The sequence below is a fragment of the Marmota monax genome, unplaced genomic scaffold (assembly GCF_021218885.2).
Source record: "Marmota monax isolate L192 unplaced genomic scaffold, Marmota_monax_Labrador192_F-V1.1 WCK01_AAM20220418_F8-fsc00012, whole genome shotgun sequence".
Taxonomy (NCBI): Eukaryota; Metazoa; Chordata; class Mammalia; order Rodentia; family Sciuridae; genus Marmota; species Marmota monax.
This window is the reverse complement of record NW_026695227.1, coordinates 24,228,850-24,249,149: the sequence shown is the minus strand read 5'-3', so window position 1 is coordinate 24,249,149 and position 20,300 is coordinate 24,228,850. Positions and strand designations below refer to the sequence as shown.

Below are 20,300 nucleotides of genomic sequence, written 5' to 3'. Positions count from 1 at the left end.
AGACTTTTTCAGTCACTAAAGATGATGATGGTTACTACTTGAGGGTTATATACCTGCAGAGGGAAGTAATGTCATCCTTCTTTGCAAAATTTCATGTCTGACTTTCCTAAGTAGAGCAGAGAATTATCAATTCTCAAGCCATGGGTGTTTCATTTTTACTGCCTGTAATATTTTGGAAAACCTACCTGATATTGTCACTATATCCATGTTAGGATATTTATACTCTAAGTTATCTAATTAGTAAGTACAATTTGCAGTTTATCAGAAGGTATCAGATATTGTGGCTAGTGTTTTGAAGAACATAAGATGTATTATTCCTGCTCAGTCAGACATAGATAGTGCCACGAGTGTTTCAAGGTCATATCACTGGATGTTGATCTTGAACACAGTTTTTAAATAAATAATTAAAATTTTAAATAAAAACTGGATGCAAATTTGTCTTGTAACTTCTATTTAGATAAATTCAGTAATGTTTTAATTTTAAAATTGGAAGACAGATGCAAGGGACAAATATAGGAAAATTAAGGACCACTGAGCTATTTTTAACAGTTTCAAATTAAGTTGGCAGCTGTTGCTAACATCAGAACTTAAATAACTTTGCTTTGTTAAAAAATAAATCCTTAACATATGGATTTCAGCAAGTTGTATATTTATTGTTTGTACTTATTAGGGAAAGGCACTTCAGTTGAAAAAATAAAAAACTCTCCAGGGTATGAAAAAAAAAATCTTCCTTGTTAGCAGCAACTGATCATAGCGTTATTGAAATATCTGTCCTTGAAAACTTCTGATGCTTTTAATTCAACCTTTACAGTAAAACCCAGTTTCTTGCTAATGGGTTAAAGGCATTGCATTAGCCTGGGTTTTCAATTCTGTTCTTTTTTAGAATTGTAAACTCAGTTCTAGAAGAAACTTTCTGAGAGTCTCTTTTAATTGCTCCTTCAAATTCCAGAAATTTAGGCCTATCTGGTGTGCAGGAAGAAGCTCATTATGTAGAAGTCATCATTTTTCAGACTACCAAAGGAAATATCCCTCTGATCTTGTTAAGTACCCAGTTTGAGTATGTATTCTATAACACATCTGCCTTTTATCAATTGAAATTGCTCTCCTCTCCCTTCAAACTAGGATCTCAAGTGCTGCAGTGTCCTTGAGTTAGGAGAAGGCCATGGGACTGACATTGGGGGATGGCCTTAAAAGTCAGCTCACAAAGAATGAAATAGGGACCCTTTGTCAGATGTGGCCAATTGAACACACATATTCAGCTCTGTCCCCTTTTAAATTTTCACTATGATGACAGTAAATAAACTGTTGTTTAAAAAAAAAAAAAAAAAACAAGAGATAACCCACAAGATGAAGAGAATGAGAAAGAAGAAAATAGCAATGGATTTTGGAGGCTAGAAACTTTGTAGTTGGTAATTGACTTGGAAATCTCAAGGAGGCAGATTACTGATCTGAAAGACAAGGAAGCTGAGAAGCAGCTTTTATATAGTCACACTCCAAAAGGCTCAAGGAGGTTTATCCTTTGGCAAGGCTGGAACAGAGAGTCTCTGGACTAAAGACACAGGCACAGCTTGAGAGAGGCACCTGAGCCAAACCAGAACAAAGTAACATGCTTCAACTTGTCTTCCATACATTCAGTCAGGTATAGCCTCTAAGAAGAAAGTGGGGAAAGTATTCTCTAGAGAATATGGTTGGCCAAGGGATGGGGGAAAGACTAAAAATACTGACTTTTGGAGTTTTCCAAGGAAATAGCTCAACCTAGTCTTCTTACTGTAGAAGTCAGATAGAATCAAAATTTTTCTTTTCCCTGTCCCATCCTTACAGACAGCTTCTAGTCAGGTTTTTAGTTTAGCTTTTCAGGGAAAGATAATGTTAAAAAAAAAAAAAGATACCCCAAATGGTATTTACTCTATCTTTGATATATATATAAATATGAGTAATAAAAATATATGTGTGTACATATATATAAATTAATATTGTCTGAGAAAATATTATACAGTAAACAAGAATAGTATGCTACAAAAAGGAAGCTTCACAAACATAGGAGCGCTCAGAAATTAAAAATATGATTCTACTGAAATTGAATTGATAAATGTTTTATTTAGGAAATTTGCATTTAGATAAATAAGTAGAGTTTCACTAATAAATTGCCTTTTCAGGGCTGGGGTTGTGGCTCAGCGATAGAGCGCTCACCTAGCATGTGCAAGGCCCTGGGTTCAATCCTCAGCACCACATAAAAATAAATAAATAAAATACAGTATAAATAAATAAATAAATTGCCTTTTTATGTTGAAAAAATCTATATGAAAGAAAAGGTAGAAAACCATGCACCAGGTGTCTTAAAAAGTACAACATAGGAAATCTCTTAGAAAGTAAATGCAAAAGATGAGAAAATTGAAAGTCTAGTCTGAGATCCAGCGTCTAAATTGTAGGAGAAAATGAAGGAAGAATACTGTTAAGGGAATAACTTCAGCACACACTTGTAATCCCAGTGACTCTGGAAGCTGAGGCAGGAGTATCAGAAGTAGAAAGAAAAAAAAAAGAAAGAATTCCAGAAAATTTCCTGGAACAGGACATGAATTTCCAGATTGAAAGGCCCACCTAGTATCTTGTAAAGTGTTTGAAAATAGGATTATACCAACATATATCATCAGATTATTTTAAAATACTGGGAACATAAATAGTCCTACAAACTTTCAGGGACAGAGGGGAAAATAGATTTCCTTCAGAGGGTGAAAAATCAGAAACACGGGAAGTTAGAAGACAGCAGGGGGGCACCTTCAAAATTCTAAGAAGAAATTAATTTAGGGTCTGGGGTTGTGGCTCAGTGGTAGAGAGCTTGCCTCACACTCATGAGGCCCTGGGTTCGATCCTCAGCACCATGTAGGAAGGAAGGAAGGAAGGAAGGAATTTTAAAAAGAAACAAAACATTTTTTAAAAAGAAATCAATCAATTTTGGCTTAGAAATCAGTGTTCCACCATCATTTCAGGTTGAGGATAGGTAAAGGTGTTTTCTGACATGTAAGGTTTTCAACAGGTTTGCCTCCTATGAAAGGGTATGTGGAAGAGAATGAAGGTAGAAGGGAAATCAATGTACTAATATTTTCCTAGCTAGAGAAATGAAGGGAGATACTGAAAGAATCAGCTAAAGGAGGCGAATATGGTTACACATGGGAAACAGAAAAGGCGGGAAATGGCAGCTACTGTTTCCCAAAACAATCCTTTTAGAAGTGTTTGCTTTTTAAAATTAGGTAAAATTATATTTTAAAAACAGAAAAAAAAAATGGAATAGGCCAGGATGAAAAAACAACATTTGTTCTCCTTTTTGTTGGTAAGGTGGTCCTTTCAAATTGACAATTCCTCTGACAGCTTATAGTAGATAGATTGTTTGGGTTTAACTTTAACTCATCAGTCTTTGGGTTCCCCAGGGTGTTTCTGTTGGTCCACAGTCCACACACCTTAGTGAGATTTTGTAATAATAACTAAGCTATACTTGAATAACTATTTCTTGTGGGAACATTGACAAGAGATTCACCAAAAATGAAACACAGACAAAAAAAAAAAAAAAACCCCTTCTTCTTCTACCAAAGTACTGCTAGATAAAGAGAGCTAATTGGCAAGGGATTTAATAATATTTCCTGGCACACAAGCACACACACAGGAAACTATGAAATGAAGAAAATAAAATATTTTAAAATCCCCAAATACAAGTAGTTTCAGTTGTTGCAACCTGAAAATAATTGTTTTTATTAGATCATTAATGTTTCATGATTTGGGGATATATTTGTATGCCTTACTATTGAACTATTTTTATTGCTGTATTGATGCCTCAAAGGATTCTGAAAAGCACCAAATGAATTTTTGGAATGGTGATAGTCCTGGGGCTAGAGTATTACCAAACAGAATGTCTTCCTAATGTACAATGAGGTTATATCCATGTTTTATTGTATAATAATGTTTTAAAGGAGACACAGTAAAGCTTTAATGAGAGAGTCAGAGAAATGAAGAAAGCATTGAAGATACATAGAGCAAGTGTGTAGTAAGTTACTTAAGGACAAAGAGTAGCTCTTCTTTATCTTTTTAATGTTTTTATTGGTGCAATATATATAGTGGGGTTCATATTCATTCATAAGCAGATACTGAGTTCCTTCTCTGAACCAGGCACTAGAGCTGTATCAGTGAACAAAACAGATAGAAATCTTTTCCTTTGTGGAGCTTTTCTTTTAGTAGGGTTGGGGGTGAGAGCACGGGCCAAACAAAAGGACTATCAAACACACATGGTTTATCAGAGAGGATAAGGGCTATGAAGACAAATGACTCAGGAAGAGAGACAGAGTGTAGTAGAGTAGGGAGAAAGCAGATGATGCAATTTTAAATAGCAGACATGATAAACGTATTAAAATGTTTGTTTAAAAAAATTGTTTTGGTGGGGATCCAACCTAAGGCCTTGTGCATGCTAGGTAGCTCCTCTACCACTGAGCTGTGTGATTATTTCTTGATAAAGGCAAATCTGTTCCTCTCTATGGGAACTTTTTCTGAGCCCTTTATTTGGTTCAGGTCATTCAAGTACATTGTTGGGGTTAAAGCAAAGATAGGAACCTGAAAAGAATTAGGGCATGGCTAGTTGAACAACACAACCAGGAGGGTACAGTGATGGTATAAAGGAGAATCAGTCCAGAGCCTAGCCTCCTGAACTACACAGTCTTAAGTGGTCTTTAGCAAAGTCAAGTTCTTTACAAAGGACAGAGGATACTCTATAATAATAGGAGCTAATTTGCTTGTTTTTGAAAACATTCCTGGCATCCCAAAATGTACCTCACTGGGAAAAATAAAGAAAACCATGTAAGTAAGTAAACCTTTGATGCTACAGAGACCGAGCTGTTCCCTGTTCATCTCAGCTTCCAGAATCTAGGGGCCTGAGCTTCTTTGATATTATACTATTTATAGGTTTCTCTAATACACAGCTCCCTCCAAGAAAGGGCTGGAGAACCTCAGGGGTAAGCCTTTCAATCATTTTTATGGACATTGGACTTCCATGTTCATTCTTCTGCAGAGCCAGATTTGGGAAAACAGGTTTTTTAATTTTAATTTTCAGGGAATTTTAATAGGGCCAACAGATCAGAAGCCCCACCCACACAGCCAGAGGGAATTCAATAAATACTAATAAATACTGCTTTTTATTAACCTCGTACTTGTAGACTTTCTTTATACATCCTGAAATCCAGTATAGTGTTTATTCACTACTTATGTATGTGGTGCTGGGGATGAACACAGGGCCTCATGCTGGCTAGGCAAGTGAGCCATATCCCGAGCCCAACTTCTATTCTTATTTTTGTGCACATCTGCAGAGTTCATATGAACACCTGTAGATTATTCTGGGTCATCAGCAAATGTACTTCGTGTTCCCATTCCCTGCCCCAACCATCAAACCTTGCCCCATGAACATGTGCTAAAGATAAAACCCCTGAAGTCAGCTTTCATTCCTCCAGCAGCCTCCTCACCCTGGTAGAATAATGAGATCCTATCTTTTGAGGGTACAGTGTTGAGAGTAAATGGTATTTAACCCGGAAGTTCCCCTGGCTTTATTAGTAGAGCCACCCCACAGGCTGCAGTGCCCTTGACTCTCCTGCCTGGACTTTGTCCTGTTTTACACTGTTGGAAAGTGTGTGTAAACATCTCAGCAGGGTCCAACTGGGGCATCCTGGCTGTTCCTGCTCCTTTTGAAGTATGGGGGACTGTACCATTGTCATGCTAGTTGGAGGAGTCCTTTGTTTTACAATGGCCAGGCTCTGAAGAGCCAGCTGATAAGACTTGGGACCCTGGTGTGAAACTGACCCTTTGAACTAGGAAGAATCTTTTCAGATAAGCAAGCCTTGGCATTTTTACCACACAGCAGCTTTTTATTAGAGAGCTGTTAACAGAGCAGGTTAGTGTCCTTCCTAGGCATGTAAATAAAGGCTTTTCAAGCTTTTCTGTAATAACAGACACAGGACATGGGGTCCTTTTGTGTGTGTGTGTGTGTGTGTGTGTGTGTGGTGCTAGGGATTGTCTTATGCATACGAGGCAAGCACTCTACCAACTGAGCTATATATATATCCCCAGCACCTACTTATAAAGATGTAAACCTTCCAATTGCCCATCTTGATAAAGGTCTTCGGGAAAATAGCACCAATTTGGAGTATCCATTTATAGTTACTCATTAAAAGATTAATTGTATCAGGAATAAAATACAAATGAAATCCAATTAAGGACCCTTTTCAAGAAAACGTTACACTTTCTGGCTTAAACAATTATCTTGATTTTCCTTTAGACCAAATGGTATGAGTTACTTCTTAGAAAAGGCCATTGGTAGAACAGGAAATGGAAAATAGAATAAATGGTAGTCTTTTTAAATTAACATTTTAAAGTCCTGAATGTTCCACATCTTGAATATTCTCTGAAAAATTATGCATTAATCATTTAGCCATTCAGCAAACCTTTATCTAGTTCCAGCTGTGTGATAGCTACTAAGTACATATTTATGTGCAGCACTGAGGATAGCACCTACCTGGTTCTCCAAATCTTCCTGCCCAAGGCACCACACACATCAAGCCAAACACCTAAGAGGAAGGGTGAACAGGATATGGTAGGAAAGTGAATGGTACTGTTGGAACATTTTTTTTTTAATGTGTGCTGGGGATCAAACCCAGGGCCTCACACATGGTAGGCAAGCACTCTACCAGTAAGCTACATCCCCAGCCTGGAACATTCTTTTTGATACTGAAAGTCCTTTGGAACTTTATTCTAAAGTGGGCTTTAAATGAAGAGTTTCATTTTCCTTTTTCAGCAGTTCTTTTGAGTTTCCATATTTCATGTTCAAGTGTGCTTTCCAACTTTTCCTTCATCTTAGCCTAAATGCATCTCTGGACAGTTTCCCAAAATAGAATTTTCCATTCCAGACTAAGGAGCTACAGATGAGATCGGGAATTTAGGGTAAATGCCTTGCAACTTCCATTTGAAGTTGTACATTGTCAGAACTCCAAAGAGACAAAAGGGGCTTGTGTGGCAGCTCAGATTTTTCAGGCCCATCATGGACTGTGGTTCTCTTTGTGAGCACAGGACCCAGCAGACCAGCAGGCTGCTGCCCAGAGGGAATCAATGCAGTTGTTCTAGAGTAGCAACAGCTTTTAAGACAGCCTTTTGGCTTAAATTGGCCCCTACATTATAACTCTTCTCCATTCCTAGGTTGTCTATACAAAAATTCAGAGAATCACAGAATTTCATAACCTGAATACCTATCTATCATTTTGTGGACGAGAAAGTGAGGTCCAGAGGAGTTAAATTCTTCCAACCAGTAGTGGCAGAAACAGACCTACAATTCCAAACCCTGGCCCACCCTCCACCCCAACAGAATTGAGGACCACAACCTCCCAAGGACCCTAAAGACACCCATGCCCATTAGACCTCTGCTTCCTTCTCACTTATTTCTAGTACCTCTCTGCTCATTTGTGACTGAAGCCAGATAATTTCAAGATGTTTCCTCCCATGTTTCATCTAAAACAATTTTTTTTATTCATGCTCTTTAGAATAAAGTTGCACTGATGAATTTTACATTGGTCTATGTTATATGCCCATGTATAAAATTGTTGAGCCCAGACCAACAAAGGTTGTACTGAGCACTGTAGTAGGGATTTACAGATTTATTACCACTTGCCTCTTCCCCCACAAACAGTAGTACATTTGTGGGAATTACATTACACATAATGTTCAGGCACACTTGAATTTTAAGCCAAAAGAGTTCAAGGTAATGGTCCAGGATATTCTAACAGGAAAGTATGTTGTGCTAAGATTATTGCCATATAATAAAGTTCACGGTGCCCTTAAGCAGTATGAGCATGGAGGATCCTTTATAAAAATACTTAGTGTAGAGCCAACATTCCACCCCTCTCCTCTTTCTTGTTCCCTCCCTCCCTCTCAAAGTCACAATCTCCATACTTCTCATTTTCCACTGTAACCATTATGAAAGAAGAATTATTATCCTTTCTTTTTTTTTTAAACTTTTTTTTTTTTCAATTTTTAATATTTATTTTTTAGTTATCGGCGGGCACAACATCTTTGTTTGTATGTGGTGCTGAGGATCGAACCCGGGCCGCACGCATGCCAGGCGAGCGCGCTACCGCTTGAGCCACATCCCCAGCCCAAGAATTATTATCCTTTCATAAGTTTTTAAAAATGTAAGAGCAGTGTCTCAGTCATCATTAAAATGCATTCACTGTCATTTTTTATAAAGCTAATTTTTATAAAACCTGAAAGTGACAAATGGATGGACTAATTCAAATGAGATTGACATCACCATATTCAATATCCTGATAAAAATCACATAGGAATGGGAGTTGTAATCTTATCCTACTGTGTATCCTTGGATATGTATTTACCTTGTTCTCTGGCTAAAGAGGAAAAATTAATACTGTCAATACTGCGATTGAAGCCAGTGATAAGCTGATGTCTTGTCTATCACATGACTGGCCAGAGTTATCTTCTATTTCTCTGCATTAAATCAACACAGATGCTTTGGCTTTGTAAATGTCACTCAACATCATTTGGGCTATGCAGCCTCTCAATGTAATACAGCCTTCACTGATGGTGTGATGGGGATTTGAGGTTAGTTCTTAAGAAGAATTCTCCCTTACAGTAATATGATAATAATAGCGTAAGAAAAAATATTACATGCAATAAAACAAATCAGAAGACTGAGCCAGAGAAAAGATGTAGAACTCTTGTAAGAAGAAAGGGGAAAGATCATAATAGAGAAGAATAAGAGACATAATTATGAACAGATGGAGTCATTTGTCAGTGATCACGTTAGGGGCAAATAGCAAGTTGTGGAACAGAGGACACCTTTTTTGTCCTCTGCTAAGACAATACTTTCCCAGTGAATAACCGGATGTTTAGTTCAAAGGTCTCAAACTCCTACCCAGCTCTTGTCTGTAAGGGTCGTGCGTTTTATTATTTTTTGCTTTGTCTACACGACTTGATGTACTTAGTATTTTCAGCAAATATTCCCTATCCCCAAAATGACATGTGATCTGCCTGCTATGTGTCCATGTGTTGAGATACTAATGAGCATTCAGAAGTCAGGGAGACAGCAGCTGCCCAGTAGCCTTCAAGTTTCAACAGCCCTACCCAGCAGGATAGTAGTTAATTTACATCTACAAGGCAGCACTCACCTCAAAAGCTTCATGAAAATGAAGCTTATGCACAAGAAATGTGTTGAAATTGTAGAAACTATGCATAATTAAAATTAAACATTGCATATCCTCCAAATTATGGGTTTAGATATTAGATGATGAAATGGCTTAGCTTTAAATTTCTCATTTCATATTTTCTCAACTCCTACATTTTTGAGAAGCCATAGTTTCAAAGGTTTTGTGAATTAAAACCAGTACCACAAACCACACCAAAAGAACAGTTTCAGCTAACCTATTTAAAGAGAAGTTAACTTCCTCTTGAGAAAGACATCTTAAGTAAGGTGGCTCAGATCTGTCCGATCACAGTCTTCCTTTGAGAATTTCTCATTAAAGAGTTTGAGATTCGTTCATCAACATCAGTGCTCTACAGGCAACACTGAAAACTTTGCCATGGCCAGGTAGAATTGTGCACTAACCAACTACTGAAAGGAGATCTTTTTCCTTATTCCATGAATGCACTACTTACTTAGGAGAGCTGGTAACTAAAATGTAGTCAGCCATAGACCCGTGGTTCCTAAACTCCATAGATAATACATAGCAATTATCTATGGAGACTGTAAATTAGAAATTCATAAATCCTAAAACTCAGACTTACTGAGTCAAAATCTCTAGTGATATGGTCAAGGATTCTGTATATTTTAAGATGTTTTCCAAGTGATTGTTATTTTGCTGGCCAACTCAGGATCATTTGCTGTTTGAGTATTGTTGCTAAAAAAATAAATAAAACCCAATTCCCAGCCATAACATTTGTAGGATGTACTTTTTTCCCAATCAGCTCACAGATTTTTTTTTTTTTTCAGTAACAGAGTCTCACTATGTTGCCCAGTCTGGCCTTGAACTTATGGTACTCCTGCTGCAACCTTCCAAATAGCTGAAATTACAGCTCATCCCACTGTACAAAGTCAACTTTTTAAATCCATTTAATAGACATTTTTGGAATATCTATGCTGTATAAAATAATTCCACTTTCCTTGAATTACTGACTTCCAGCCCACAAGACACACACACACACACACACACACAAATTCATCTGTCCACTGTCCACGTGGATATGTAAAAGAGTGGGCCCTTTGCAGGCATGTTGAATTCTAACTCCACAGCTATGAGGTGGCCATTTTTAAACTTCACAGACTGAAGAACAGTAGAGTCCTGTCTGCCAGGAGAGAAAAATAAAGTGTTAACTAGAAAGAAGGGAGGAAAAAAAAATGCTGCCTAGATTTTTGAGGGCCTTCCCTTCCTGAGCTGCATTCATTTGCTGATGCTCAGCTGAGCTGCTGCTCTGTGTGGCCTGAGACCCCCTGTGGTCTCTTCAGGAAACTATGGCTTCCACCCTGTCCCCACCCCCCATAGAGTAGTTTAGGCTGTTTCTTACACCCATAGAGTGCTAACTTACACAAATCCCATTCAGCGTTTCCATCAAAGCTCCTTTTACATCAACAGTAGCTCCCTAATGTGCCCATCACTTGTGGCTGCCACTGGGCAGACCCTGCCCTCCCGCAGAGGCTTCCAGGGCCACCCTCCATTCAGATGTTCTGCCCCCTAAATGTGCTTGTTTGGAGGCAGGTACCGTTTGATTCCCAGTTGGAATACTCTCCTTTAAATCACTTGAATTACAACTAAGCACTTTCCCAGTTCTGTGCCCACCCAATTTTCCTGAACAAGAAAGTTCCCTTGCTGGCCCTGTGCCCTGGACTCAGGTCCAAAAGCGGCGCCTGCAAAGCAGACCCTGGCTGCTTCCAGAAATGTGCTTCAGCTCTTAACTCCCGGCTTTTCAAGTGTCCTCATGTTTTATGATAGAGGCTTTTCTTGGACCCCGCTTTCCTTCACATCTCATCCCCCTGCCTTTTTTCTTAAACCATCAACAGAATTGATATCCCAGTCTCATTTATTATTTATCATTTAGAACTTCTAAAATCCACATGACTTCTATGAAGAAGTAGATTTTTGATTCTATTTTTTTTTCTTGCCATAGATCTTGAATTAAAACTAAATAGTTCTCTCAAACCTCTTATTTGCCAAGAATCCCCTTTGTTGCATTAGTAAATAACCAGAATCCCTCCCCTCTCCCTTTTGAATTATAAGCAGTATCATCATGGAAGGACACTGGGAGGAATTTCTGGAGGCTGTAGGAATCTTGAGCTTGATCTAGCATTCATCTCTTTATTACATGACTTCAATTTAGGGTATAATGAAGGTGAGGAGGTACATCTGGGATTCCAACAGCTGAGAAGGACTCCAGCGGCTGGGAATATTCTCATGTGGATTGATTTTGTATGTTCGCATTTCCTACAAACCCAGGAGAAAAGTCAGCTTTCATAATTTCTGTTAGGAGTTTAGTGCTTTCCTTAGGACAGATATTGAAGTCAATGGCTTTGACTTATTGTTTGGGATTTGTGTGTGTAACTCTAATAGACCATCTCTGGTGATGATTCTGTATGGTAACTAGTTAAGGTCTGTATTGTGATAGTCTTATTTTGGGGGAAATTCCAAGGATTTTAGTGTGTCTTAATTTCTTTAGTACCTGGCACTCCAAAGAATCTTTCACCTTGTGTAAAATGAGTGTGAGCGAAGTCAGGACATGCTCATCCCAGGTGGGAGTAGCCAAGCCCAGGACTTTACTAGATAAGTAACAGGTGTGAAGTGTTGTCAAAAGGCTCTTCTCTTTGACAGCTGAATTGAGCCATAAAATTTTTGAATAATTTATGTAACTCTGCTGGAGTCCAGATATAGATTGTTAATCTAAGGCTCAGAATGCACTAGTGTGGATTTCACAACAAAACGCTTTAATTTTTTCTTTTATTGTGTCCTTTATCTTTGGCATAGGTTAAAATATTAAGATTGCCCTATAAGTCAAAATTAATTTAGAAAACTATTATCCAGGATTTAACATCTTCTGTTTACTTTTAAATAGAATCAGAGTTTATCATGATCATATGTTTCCATTTATATTTTAAAATATTACAAGATGGCCAAGACTGGGGTTAAGAAACCTTTAAAACATCTTTAATTTCAGTTTAACTGCTAAGTTTGCATATACTTCTTATAAGCTGGGTGGATTTTTCCTCCTCAAAAAAAAAAAAAAGGAAAGAAAAGAAAAGAAAAGCAACATGTGGTTTATTACATTCGTTACTCTTCTTAGCCTGTTTTGCATTAGGAGGTTATGGAAACCTAAAACTGAAAGCTTCATAAAGGAAAACCTTACAGGGAAGGAAAGAAATAGAGAAAAGAGACATCTGAGACTGTTCTTTTTCCTCCATCTGCCCTGAAAATACATTCCAGTGTAAAGCATTGGTCCTTCGAAGTTGGAAGTAGAAAGGAGCAGAGAAGTGAATGATTTTTTTTAAGTCATATCTAACAAGTACTCTAGTTAAGTATACCCTATATTTTACCTTTAAGAACTCTCTAAAATGTAAAACCATCTTTTAAAAAAAAGGAATGAAAGAAAGAGAAAACTAAGTGTAGATATTCATTCCCAGGCCTTCTGTATACGAATTGTCAGTTCCTCCCCTACTCCAAACAAAAACTGCCTCCAGGAATTTACCCAAAGAGGGTCAGAGCTTCCACACCTGTTGGCAAGCTTCTAGGGCTAGCATGGCAAGGGCCCCAATCCACTTTCTCCTAATTGCTGCCAGCAATGTTGATGCTAATAGCAAATATTTTCCTCATGAAGCACAATCCAGATAATGCACTAGTGATGATCTTGAATTTTTCCCCTTCTGATTTCATTATATATTAAATTTGTTATTATATAGCACCAACATCATAATGCCTTGGTGTTCCTATTAAAGGCTTTCAAGGATTCCAAATGTTTGTATATGTGATCCTATTCTCCCTAAGAAATCAATTAAGCATGATAAACAGAATGAAGTTTTCTGCAGTAGATTTTAATTTGCCTAATCATGTGTGTGTGCTTTTTTATATATGTATACCCTACCTCATGATGGGTGCTCTTAGGAATCATGTCAATCATGTCAAGGAAAGTCATTTTAAAGTTTTTTTGGAAAAGCAAGAAGATGCTTCTAGGTTCTGCTTATTTAGGAATTTGGCCTCCTATTTTTCCAGTGGTGGCTCCATTCAAAGAGGTTGTTTAATCATATCATTCAATTCTTTCAAAAGACATTTGACTTCAGATTCTGAAGATGTGATATGTTATAAAACTGTTTCCTTAATATTTTCAGTTTTCACTAACTTTATTCTACCGCCCAAACATACTTTTCCAAAAAGTAGAGGACTGGTGGTATAGCTCAGGGGTCGTGCACTTTCCCAGCATGCACCAGGCCCTGGATTCCATCCTAGTACCACAAACAACAACAAAACAGCAGCATTTCAGAAACTCCTAGGGTCTTGTTGGACCCCCACTGAAAAAGAAATAAAACATCAGAGATGGTTGATGATGAAAACACAATCTGGTCTATTATGTAAGCAACAAGGTAATCAACAACTTTAAACTGAAACTAGAGTAGTTTATGTTGCATAAAAATGTTGGGTCCCAGGGGCTGGGGTTGTGGCTCAGTGGTGGAGTGCTTGCCTAGCATGTGTGAGGCACTGGGTTAGATCCTCAGCACCGTGTAAAAATAAATAAATAAAATAAAGGTATTGTGTACATATACAACTAAAATTTTTTAAAAAGTTGGGTCCCAGGAAGAAGGAACAATTCCCATTATTTGAGCTCATCTATAATAAATTTTTGTTGGGGAACATATTAGTAGAATTGTCCAGAAGGGCTATTAGACAGATTATTGATTCTGCCATCTTTTTGTTTTGTTTTCATTTGTTTCAACTGATTTGAAGGACTTTAGTTAAAAAAAAAAAAAAGTTGTTATGGTCCTGTAAATTGAGCTGTAATCAATTTTGCCTGACAAGTTTATTAATGACTATGTTACTTCAGCGCTGTTTGCCTTCAGGATGTCATGTGAGGTGAATTCAATAGAATGGGTTACACACAAACTATAAATTGAACCATTCCCCTGGCCCGTCCCTTGTTCAGCATAAGCTACCTTTGAATTGAAGAGGTGCGGGTGGACTATGAATGCATCTGAGAGTGATATCCTTATTCTAGTAAGAGCTTAGCACATACTGATACTGGTCATGACTAATGGGCAACAGAGCCGCTGTTTATATAAAGATCTCAAATACAGGCCAGTTTTGTTGTCTTTGGACAATAAAATGATTTCGTATCTGTTGAGATTAAAATAGTACAATGAACTGCTTCAAAAAGCTCAGAGTGTCATTTGAGGATCTCCAGGGTTGGTGGGGGTGGAGGCGGGGTGGGTGGTACAGGTCTCCTCTATATTTTTGCCTTTGAGCTGCAGACATTTTTAGTTCTTCAGGCCAGCAAAGTCAATATATTATCAAGGAGCTGCTCTCAGTGAGATGGACAATTACTGTTTCACTTCTGGCTAGAATAACATGTTATTAAAATTGTTAGAATTACTCTTCCCTCTTTCTGGTGATGCTGTTAAAGGAAAAGTGAAGGAAAGCAAAGCATTTTATTTAGCTGTTTACAAAAAATTCTGCTTTAAAATAAATAATATGTGCTTGGTATCAGGTATGGTGGCCCACACCTACAATCCCAGCTATTTGGGAGTCTGAGGCAGGAGGATCACAAAGTTTAAGGCCAGCCTGGAAAACATAGTGAGAGACTGTCTAGAAATTAAAATTTTAAAAAGGACAAGGAATGTAGGTCAGTGGTAGAGTGCTTGCCTATCAAGTGTGAGGCCTGGGTGGTGATGATGATGATATAGCTCAAGAGTATAGGCTTTGATGTTAGATCTGGACTTGAGTCCAGACTTCTCAACTATTTAGCTGAACACTTTGAACAATATACCTTGTTTTTCCCATTTGTAAAATTGGAAAAATAAGATTCACCTTCTGTAGTTATAAGGATTCTTTAGTAGATATGTGCAAGATTTAGCACAATGCCTAGTATACAGTAACTCCAGAAGCCACGGGCACTATCAGAATGAGAGGTTCATTCTGCACCATGGTGTTCCTACTCAATATATCACCAAAGATAAAGTAGTGACATCACATCATGTCAAACTCACAATTCTAAAATGTACTTGACTCTAGATCCTATCCTGATTCCATGACTGTCCAGAAGCCACTAAAATTTCACTGAAAGGAAGGTACTCAGACTCCCTTCCCCTAGTGGGTGTTAATGATGCTCCTGATCCATTCAGATCCCACTTGTATTCCCAAGAAGCAGTTTCTTTTGTTTGGACATCTTTAAAGAAAGCACACCCAACTTTTCCTTTCAAAATTCTTTTTTTGTAGGGCACACTGGAAGAGTGCTTGCCTAGCATAACCAGAGTCCTGGATTCAATTCCAGTCCCTATCCCCATTCTTATACTCCTTCCCTTTCTACACAGGCCACTTCAACCCATGTCCTCAGAATTGCATTTGGTTTCTGACCAGCCTAACTTCCAGTTCCACTATTTAAAAGGCTCTAAGGCTGATGTTATCCTCTATTGCTTTACATTTTATTTTTGTGTCTTGAAAATTATCTTTCTGTGTGATCAACAACCGGCTGCTAATGGCCTGGCTGTGTCTTACAGGTCTGGATTGAAAGCAGACAGTTTTGCATAGGGGATCAAATTAACATGCTCCTTGAGGGTGTGGGACTCATGCAGCCAACTGGAGAAGAGTCACCCCTGTGGTACTGGCTTCTGAACCTCACCTAAATTAACCCTATTAACCAGTCTCCTCTAGAAGGTCTTTATTGTGCTCAACACCATGAAATAACAGAGAGGGACAGATACTGTTATCAATAAGCTTCTAGTCTAGATAGAAACAAGATGAATGGACCCAAAATTATGAACTGACTATTCAAGGGGGCTGGTAGCATATTTTCTGTGGTCTGTGTTAATCTAGCCACTCAACATAATGGTTTTCACTGAAAATAATTGTATAGTGAACTAATTGGGATGGGATTGGCCAAGGGAGAATGGGAGCACTTGGGACTGCTCTTTGAAGAACATTGAAATACAAGAAATTCTGTTTCTCAAAAATATATCTCAGCTAGGCATGGTGGCACATGCCTATAATCCCAGCGGCTTAGGAAATTGAGGCAGGAGGATTATAAATTCAAGGCCAGTCTCAGCAACTTGAACTTGAACAAATAAAAAAGGTTTGGAATATGGCTCAGTAGTTAAGCGCCCCTGGGGGTTTAATCCCCAATACCAAAAAATATTAAAAAATGAATGATATACACATATATATATTCTGTTAATACTAACTCAAGCCATGGCTTTATTCCATCCTTACTGGTGAAGATGCTGAGTGGGAAAGTTGAGCCTCTGGGTTATTCTGCAGGAATCCACATATAAGGGAAAGAATCTGATCATTCCAGTAAAGAGAATTTCTGAGAGAAAAAATAAGCAATCAGGGCTGGAGTTGTGGCTCAGTGGTACAGTACCTGCCTAGCATGTGTGAGGCACTGGGTTCAATTCTCAGCACCACATATAAATAAATAAGTAAATAAATATCCATGAACAAGTAATAAAAATATTTTTCAAAAAAGCAATCATTTTGGTGGAGGGGTTGGCCTGAATGACACAGTAACACTGGGACGGATGGAGAGGCCTGGAGCAGTAGGAATACAGCCAAGGAGCCCTTGGTCTAATGGGGCCTTGGGAGCATTTCCATGCTTATCATTAATTACATATTGAAGAATTAGTTAGGCTAATAAGAGTGAGTGACTGAATGTCCTCAAGTAAAGGAAATGACAAGACTATAGACAAAGGGTCATGAGACAGCATGATATAGATGCAAGCTACCAGTTGTAGAGCCGAAAGTGAGTTATAACAGGTGATGGAGATGGAACGTAGGGGCTTCTTTGCAAAGAACCTTAATTTTGTCATATGGAGGTGCTGCAAACACTTGAAAGAAGGGGTTGTAAAGTAAGAGAATGATGTGGTCAGACTCATGGTATCAAGTTCAGGAGAACAAATATGGAAATGGAAGGACTTGAATAAATGAGTTCGGCTAGTATAATGTCCCAGAATAGAGCACAGCTAGCAGCATTCACCGGGTGGGGAGGAGGGGTCAATAGAGGCTTTGTTTCTTTCTTTTTTTTTTCCCCTCTAAGATCAGGTCTCCCCATGTTGCCATGTGGCTTCAAACTCAAGTGATCCTCCTGCCTCAGCTTCCTGAGAAGCTGGAATTAAAGACAATTTTAAAAATGCAGGGACTTGGTTAAGTGACTGAATGAGTATAGGCAAGAAAAAGAGTATCCAGAGCAAAGGAGGCCTCTGTGATGAGCAGATTTCAGATGAGTAAGATATTACACCAGAACTGGTAGTACCATAAGCAGACGACCATAGAGTCAAAGGACAATATTGGTTTGGAGGTGGGTGAAGTGTTTGATTTAGAAATCTGAACTTTTTTTCCCCCCAGTACAGGGTATTGAATCCACGGGTGCTCTATCACTGAACTACACCCAAGCCCTTACTTTAAAACAATCCAAATTAAAGAAAATTACAAAATCAATGAATGATGAATAAAACATAAGTAAGAATACTTAGTATGTATTCCCAAGTCAGCATCCATGGAAGATCAAATGTGAGCAAAACAGTCATTCACCACTCAACAAATATTTAGTAAGAATCTACTCTGTACCAGGCAAAGCATCCAGGGTATAAGTACTTAGGAATATCACTAAACACAACAGACACTATGCCTATGCCCTTAATCCCTCTATAATTTAATGCAAATTCAGTGTTGAAGAGATTACAGCTCCAAACCTAAGGGAGAAAGGAAATAGTCAAAGTAACTTAGATCCAGAGACAGTTACTTATCTACAACTATGTGTGATTCAAGACCAGCTGAACAATTTGAATTCCATATCCTGGCCCCTGCTCAATCTAATTAAAGCTTGTAAGCCAGTCTCCACTACAAAATCACCTCCTTTAAATCCCTACAGTTGCGGAAAGGGTTTTGGGATCTCAGATAAGATAATGAAATGTTATGGAAAGTTTTGCTGACCTTTTTTATTTTGGTAAGAGTTTTCGGGCTGCTTGAAATAATTCTTTGCTGACACCTCTCTTAAAGCACCTTGGTTAGTTATAGCACACAGTTAACAGTGTTAAAAGCTGGCATGCCTAGATTTTCCCTTGTGGGAACTACTCGTCTTAGCCAGTGGAGAATTTAAATGGTGGTGAGCAAAATAGATTTGAACAGGTAGTTCATGAAGTAAAGCAGCAAACATTCTATAATTTTGAGTTTCAAGATGGAGCAATGTCTATTATTTAGGTGTTTTGTATTAAACACCAGCTGCTAGATTGCCAACCCCACTTTCAACATTGTTTTGACCTTTGCTTTAGGCGTTAGGTAGTTCTTCTGCAGAGATTATATTTCAATCTGAAAGTCATGTGCTCATTTCTTTCAACTCTGAACTCTAACTCTGGAGTATGTAAATATTATATTTTAAAAGTGAGAATCAATGGGAAGATAAAGTTTGAGTTCAGGAATGTAAATCCTTTGGGTTACCTTAAGTTTGTCTCCATGGGCACTGAAAAATACTTGCAGTTCCAAGTTAAAGCTCACCTCAGGACTGAGCTTTTGGTGGTCTCTCAAGGAGAGACCGTGGGAATGTAGATTCATTTAGAAATGTCAGGGCCCATCTGTCCCTCTCACCTCCCCATTCCCACAATATACACGGGGCAGCCCGAGGTCAGTTCTCCCCCCCCCCTCCCAGTAGTTACTCTCTCAGAAACACTGTCTTGTCTTCTCTGCCCTTGACTCCTGGGGCAGTTTCCAGACTCTTCCTATCTGTTCTCCTGGCATTGTTCTCTTTACCCTCCCTCTAATTAGGGAATATCTGTGATCATGCAACTTTTCTCTGCTTTAGCTTCTGTGGCTCCCCACTACCCCTGGGAGAACTTGGTATCCTTATGATCGCTTCCACAGCATGGGCCTGCCTATCTCTGGGCACAGTCTCCGGCCTCTCCCTCCTTTGCTTCAGCTCTTTTTTTTAAATTTAATTTTATTTATTTATTTATTTATTTTAAAGAGAGAGAGAGAGAGAGAATTTTTTTTAATATTTATTTTTTAGTTTTCGGCAGACACAACATCTTTGTTTGTATGTGGTGCTGAGGATCGAACCCGGGCCGCACGCATGCCAGGCGAGCGTGCTACCACTTGAGCCACATCCCCAGCCCCTGCTTCAGCTCTTTTGCCCTCAGACTTTGATTGGTTCAACCTGGCCTAGGCCCTATTCCCTAATTCAGCCCCACTCTCTTAATTACCCCCCATCAACTACTTGTAATCTTTGAAGATGCAGTTCAAATGTCACCCCACCCTCACTCTTCCTTGATCCTCACTGTCTTATTTTATAAATGATTTTTAAATGATAGTTTTCAGCCAGGTGTGGTGGCACATGCCTCTAATCCTAGCCACGTAGGAGGCCAAGGCAGGAGAATCTCAAGTTTTAGACCAGCCTCAGCAAATAAAAAAAGCTGGGAATATGGCTCAGTGATAGAGCACCCCTGGGTTCAATTGCCAATACCACACACATACACACAGGATAATAAAATAAAATGATCATTTCCCATAACCTGCCCTCCCCTGGAAACCGTATTAATACTTTGATATATTACACACACACACACATTCTCTGAATAATTGGACTTTGCATATACTATCTTATAAATTATTAGTTATAACAATGCAATCATAATGTATTTGGGGGTAGCCACTCACTGTATTTTGGATATCTTTCCATAGTATAGCTCTAACACTGATTTTTTGGAAGATCTACTCTGAATCTCTTAACATTTTGGCAGTTTTTCAGTAGTGAAGTTTAAGAATGTATCATACCCCAATCTATAGGAGTTGAGAAGGTTGTGGAAACTAAGATCAGAACTTCTCTAAAAGCAGTATTCCCTGGGATGTGGGAAATCACATAGTTGATAGTTGGGAGTGAGGGGTGGGTTTTTACTGTAGTTCCAACCCTGAACAAGAGTCAGGGCTAGTCCAGATCCTGTATCCTCCCACCTAACTTGGGTAGTAAACACCTATCTAGTATCCGGGTTGTCTCGCTTTTAAACACTCAGAAAGTTCTAGCAGAGCTTCTGG

General features: G+C 38.5%; 1 protein-coding gene across 1 annotated transcript in view; it reads left to right on the top strand.

Moving 5' to 3' along the window:
- The window catches only part of Prickle1 (prickle planar cell polarity protein 1), a 107,904-nt gene that overhangs the window by 61,159 nt on the left and 26,445 nt on the right, over positions 1-20,300 (top strand). The window lies entirely within an intron of this gene.